Consider the following 6898-nt stretch of genomic DNA (forward strand, 5'->3'; position numbering starts at 1 on the left):
GGAAAAAAAGGAGGGTTGTTTACATAATTGCCCTTGAAAAAGTTTATAAGAATTAAACTCTTGTGTACCCCTCCGACATTCTCCGGAGGGTCCCTCAAAAGCATGTTTATATTTAAGTTGCAATAAAGGACGGGACCAGAAATTCTCTTCAACTAATTCTGATATCAAGTGGAAACAAGTTGTCAGGTTCTGGTCCGCACCGAACCAGGAACGCAGACACAGACACGTACACACATATCCGCACAAATCACCCACGACGACCACTGCTCGGTTCACAATCACACACTTATCAACCATCACGATCACCTGCTTCTAATTAACTCTCTCCCTATTTAAACCCCTCATGTACCATCCTCCAGTGTTTCCCATTTAACATACTGTGGACTAAAGCTGAGCCTGTCTTCATGAGCTTCCACACAGCTGTTTTTAAAACTTTTTGGCAGTGCTTTGTGTGACTAATATCCTGCCTTTTTATCCCTCACTCATGTCTTGCTCAGGTGTCAATATGTCACATAACTAAATTAGTGTTCTATTATTTTCTTAGTTTGTACAAGAAGTACAAATATGTAGCTATCTAACATTTATAATGTGTATTGTTTCTTATTTTGTTAACATTAAAATGTAAAACCAAGTGAAAACATTTAAATGTAAAAACAGGTTTGACACTGCTTTGGATCTAGTGAAAATACTAGAAGCTGTCAACACCATGACCTGAGCAGTCTGCATTTAACACAGAGAGAGCCAGAGACGATGTACGACAACAATCAAAGGTATTCAGATCTTAAGGGAATCCTTTTACTTAGTCTTCAATTATGCACTCCATAGATGTCATGAGGGACAGCCTCACAAGAAAGGAGGCCTGGTGCATGGCATGCAGTGGTGCCTATCATGCGAACACAGAGAGAGACAGAGACAAGGTAGCAGACAACAACCAATGGTGTTCAACTGCTGTCAGGTCTTTCTCAGTAAACTTCAGAGAATGAAGTACAGGGCAAGCACTTGAACATGCACATGTTCTTCCCTGGATACAGACACTTTGCTTCAAAGACAGTTGCCTCACAGGTTTGTTCCAAAATGACTTCCCTTGTCACTTATTCCCTTATGCAACAGGAATCGAAAAGAAAGGTGTGAGCAAGTACACCCTCCACTGACAAGCTCCTGTTGTTTAAGTGTAAATGGATTTGGTGACTTGAACAAGTCTGCTCCTTCTCTCATCCAATATAGAAATTGCTCACCGAACTACAATGAGTGAACAAGGTCTAATGAACTTGCTGTGAGAATGATCTCAGTAATTAACTCAAAAAGGATAGGCTCAGAAGTGATGATTTTTTTTTAAAGTAGGAAGGATTTTGATATTTCAAGCTTGCCAGCAGAACTAGCTAGCCTAACCTGGGGTGACAGCCAATGCACAGCATCACAGCTGGGGGAAACGGATGTGAAATGTCAATTTAATCGGCAAGGCTCAAGGCAACAGGGTCCTGTCCCTTGACTTAGGTTGATCTAGAGGTATTTCAAGAAACTTCTCAAGCGCACTTTAGTGGCAAAGAACAATATTTTCACTTGAACAGGGACCACAGATTAAAAGTCTGATGCTCTACTGACTGAGCTATTCAGGAGAGAAGCAATATCAGAAACATTACAAGTGCAATGTACATGTATGCAAAGAAAATTGAGTTCATGTGTATCGCATTAAGATGTCAATCTGCCTATGGAACATAACACCTCTTACGAGGCTCGATTTTTGCTCTCAAGCTGCTATGGTTTTGTCATGTTGTCTAAGAGAAGAGGCTTTGGTCGGTGGAGTGAGTCTTTGATAACTAAGATTGTAACTAAGATTGAAACTGCTCACCGCACTACATCGAGTACACAAGGTGTAATGAACTTGCTATGAGAATGATCTCAGTAAGTAACTCAAAAAGGATAGGCTCATCATGATGCATTAGCTAACAGTCGGCACTCATACACAAGTGTGAATGTTCAACATTCATTCAAGCATCTCGAGGTCACAGTCTGTAGTGTGTACAAAAGGAATCTAAAGAAAAGGTTTGAGCAAGTGCATCCTCCACTGATAAGAGATATAACTTTAGACTCCAATTGTAACATTAGAAAAAAGATGTACATACAGTCCATTTGTTTAAAATGTTCTTTGATGTGAAGCTCATATTATTTTGCCCCCACTTACGCAGAACTTGATTGTTGGAAGAATACAACAGGGGAACTTTCAGTTGTACTTCACATGACTGACACTGTGTAGACTTTAACTAATGTACAGTTGTGTAGCTTTAGAGTTGTGTACAATTAGAGCAAGTGACCTAAGCAACATGTATTGCATACACAGTTTGCCTTAACAAATCTATCACTTCATCATGGTCAGAATATTTGTTATAGATACATGTAATGCTTCAGCATTGCTACTAGTTCTAATACACTCAAACTAGTGCACCAGAGTGGGTGATGGTAATGGTACTGTTAGAAGCAAACCTATATGACTGCGGTTGGGCTTCCACACACTGTCCCTTTCTCCCAATTCACAGAGCGGAAACGACGTCATTTTTTTTTTTTTACAGAACCAATTTCCAACCTCTATATATATATATCGCTTGGAATTCAACAGGCACCTGTTGCTACTGCACCTTTAAGACGGATGTAAGATAAATGAGCTCCTTTATGATTGGCTGCCCTGTATTGTGCTTCATTCAAAAGGTACTCAGAGCTGAAATGCCTGAGAAAGGCAATTTAAGTGGGTGTGCTAAACCTCTATAGGCTGAATAGGCAGAGATAGGTAAATAAAGTGTTCTTGTGACATTAGAAATACAAATTTCAAAAGGGGCATTTTTGGCATCTTAACTGACATAGTTAAGAATTTTAACATTTAAAATATATATATTAAAAGGAGAATGTTACTTATTTCACTCTGACTGTAAAACAGTGCATATTGTGTTAAATGGGATTTCCATCCCATGTTTTTAAGGCTGCCTTATGTATAAATAAATATGCAAGAATGCAGAGCATGAATAGGTCGGTCTTCCATTCTGTATCACATACCTACCCTTGATAACACCGTGGTAACTGGAAAAAAAAACAACCCTTTTTACTCAGTTGTCACTACTTCCAATAGACTTCACGCTAATCTCATAGAAGTCCACCCCTTTCCATGTCCTCCGGAAACAGCACTTCCGTTGTGTTGTGACAGGATTTGTTCCTGAAGTTGTATGCGTTTTCTAAATTTGCACCGCATTTCTAAAGTGTGTTACCACTTTGATGAATATGCTTTGTGTATTTGCAGCACGATGGGTTTTCCAGGACACCGTAATTTATGCATGTTTAATTCCATCTTTTATTCATGTACTAAGCCCAACTCTATAGGCTAATATTTATAAAACCGAGATAACCATAGAAACGTCTTCATCTGTGCTTGATACTTTCACGGAAAAACGGAACTGCTGCTTGTCAAGCTTGTTTCATCAGGTTTTATATCATCGTCATGACGTGTTTGAATTGATCCCAGGCATATGCAGTCCTCATCAAAATCCATTCAAGTCCTAGGCTGTGAGTAAGGTAGCTAGCTATGTTCTCTCTCTGGTCACAGTTGGCAAATAAATTATGCATATAGATTGTGGGGAAAACACTTTAGCACGTGTCCTCCAAAGAAGTGTCTTAATATGAGTTATCTAGCTAGTTCCAATGTCAACTGTAATCATAACACTGGGTTTCTCTCTGTGCTCAGGTGTCTTATTCGCATGCCAGTAACATGTTAGCGATATTGCAGTAGTGTGAATTTTTATGTTGCCCGTGATGAAAGGTGACAGGAAACAAAAATCCAAACATTTTTTTTGTTCAGGTCTTTTTAACGGTCATAACCGACACATATTTATCTAACAAAAAAATCAGGTTCCTCTAAATGTGTGGAAGAACTACTGTGTATATTTTTGTTTCCAGTGGCCTGAGTACCTAAAATATGTCACCATTTTAGGAAGCAGGAAAGCAGGGCTGCTTACAAACATGACATTAGTAAATTATTTTTGGGATATTTTCATTTATGATTTTCCCCTTTTTGTTGTTTGTTTGCTTTTTTACTTTCATTTTTTGTAGGGACTGTGATATATATTTTGTTATTTGAATGCATAATATAGCTTTGGGGCTCCCACAGACACTTGTGTATATAAACATATTAGGGGAGATTTTTTCATTGATTTGTATATGTTTGTGAAGGAATGCACATAGTTCTCATGTTTGACCCACTTTAAAGATATTTTTTGACTTGTATCAGAAAGGAATACAAGCATTTATTCATATCAACATTTTCCTTGCAGCGTCATTTCAAAGATGATGCAACAGAATAGTTTTGCTTATCTATTCTGTACTTTGTTTATTGACAGGTAATTCCACCCTCAACTTTTTAGGGTGCCTCCCCATAATTGCTCAGCTCTTCTGTGAAATAAAAGCAGGATTGGTTTGTATATCACATTGGTGTAGGTCATTTTCACCTGTTATATGAAGAACATTCTAATGGCTTTGGGGGAGACAAACCAAATTAGTCCTTTATAATTGTAATTATATATTACTTTGATTCATTAGAAGTTTGTGATTATTCCTGTTATTCATCAACTTAGGTACCGTGATTTACTGGGGTAGGTCAAATTAAAAGATAATTGCCTGCTTATATTAGGTAAAGAAAGTTTTTTATGTCATAGTTTTCACTTACTATGATTGGGACAATACATCTTTTACATGAGGATGGATTTTATCAAAGCTTATATGGATCTGTATGCCATGCATAGGACGCTTATGCTTTATTTAGTTCACTAAATACAAGCAGTTCATTTTTGTTTTAAATGTTGATGTTCCACCTGCTCCATCAGACCCTCTGCTTTGACACTATGTCCACCTGATGTACATCAGTAAGCACAGCCTATAACAAGGTATGTCTTAGCCACTTGTAATCTTCTAAGCATTAACTTTCACAACATTTTTATGACAATGTTAGTCTTTATAGTTTCCATAACTAGGTGCTTAACTGAAATCAGCTCCAGTGTTTCATGTTGATGTCTTTCATTTTTCATACATAGTCATGTATATATTTGTGACATGCTACATTTGTTACTGTTTTCACTTGAACAAGGAAAATCATACTCAAAACAGATATATAAGTGGACAGTCAGGGTGAAATAAGTAACATTCTCCTTTTAATGTTATATTTAAAAAAAATATTAAAGGTCTTAAGTGTGTCAGTGTTTTAGTTAGTCTTTTGGCCAATGTTTTTTTTAAAAAGAGATAAGAAGATACCAGAACAAAATAGAAAAGCAAATAATAGAGGGAGATGGCATGGGATGGAGGGATGGAGGGATGATAAAAGACAGGGGTAGTAACGGATAATTTATTCTATTCTCTCAGCTATTCTCTTTAACTAATTCTGAAGTCTGCATCTTTATTTTCTATTTGAATGTTAACTTTACGACTAGCTGATTGGGGTTTAGGAACGACACTAGCGTTGATTTTGATTCTCGCCACAGTTCTAGTAATAAGCAGTGTTACAACTCTACATGCAAAGTCACTGAACAGTTGACTGTTAATTCTGTAGTAAGCATAATGCAAAAAATACAACAACATATTTTGTTGTGATTGAAAAAATTACGTCCTAAATACATGCGTTGTAAATACATTGACATTAGTATTTTTAATTAATTTCTAACGTTCAGAGACATTCAGAGGTGTTTCTATTAGGCCCAGAGTCAGCTAGGTCTCCACTCTCTAATTACTCAATGAACCTCAATGGTTTCCCAATCACATCTTCTCTAACAGTTAAAGATCTTGGAGTTATGGATCCCAGTCTCTCGTTCGAAGCTCACGTAAATAAATAATGTTTCTAGGACCCCCTTTCTCCACCTTAGAAACATTTCAAAGATTAGGAACATGCTCTCCACACATAATGCAGAAAAGGTAGTCCATGCATTTATTACTTCAATATTGGACTACTGTAATCCCTTACTATCTAGCTGTGCTATTAAGTGCCTAAAGTGCCTAGCGAGTTCAAAATGCAGCAGCCATAGTTCTTAATAGAGCTAGAAAATTTGATCACATCAATCATATCTTAGCTACTTTACTTTGGCTCCCAGTAAAATTTCGTATTGATTATAAACTACTTTTAATAATTCCAAATGTGCATTAGACTTTACAGTAACCTAAGACAACCCTTTTGCATGAAGGGAACTGGTAACTATGCTCACACTCCATAATGTGCAAAAGATATTTAAAGTGTAGGACAGTCGAAGCATTATGTGTGCGTGATGTTATTAACGTGACAGTAAAAGCTTACCATTTTTAAATGGGGGCTGATCGACTTTCCACTTATGCAAGACTTATGTCAAGAGTACATGTCAAAAATTAGAGACGAAATGAGGTGCTAAATGCCGCAATTAGGCATACAGCAGTCAAAGGCAATTTGGAAACACACTTAGAAAACAAAGATCATGATCTTTGATCATGATCAAACTTTCAAAAAGCTTATCAACGTGACGAGAATGTGAGGTTTAGGTTCATCTATAGTGTTACAGTATCAATGTGAAATATGGATATCGAGGTCAGCATCACGTAAGAATGTATATGTCTGAAACATCTTCGTCGCCATAAATGTTGTGTTGTTACATAATTAAGCAGTCCATCCAGTTTCATTTACTTGATTTATTAGCAACCTGTGTCCACTGTCTAACTCAAGTATTTTTATTTTTATTTCCTCCATGTTGTTTATAATAGGCCTACAGTAAGAAATCATTTTAAAGGTGATCGCCATTTCTCCCACTGTACACTGTTGAAGCATACAAGTTTTTATTCAGTGAGAGATATGTCCTTTATGGGTGACATGCTACATTTGTTACTGTTTTCACTTGAACAAGGAAAA

This window comes from Electrophorus electricus, unplaced genomic scaffold, assembly GCF_041902795.1.
Source record: "Electrophorus electricus isolate QZ-2024a unplaced genomic scaffold, ASM4190279v1 Scaffold50, whole genome shotgun sequence".
Classification (NCBI taxonomy): Eukaryota; Metazoa; Chordata; class Actinopteri; order Gymnotiformes; family Gymnotidae; genus Electrophorus; species Electrophorus electricus.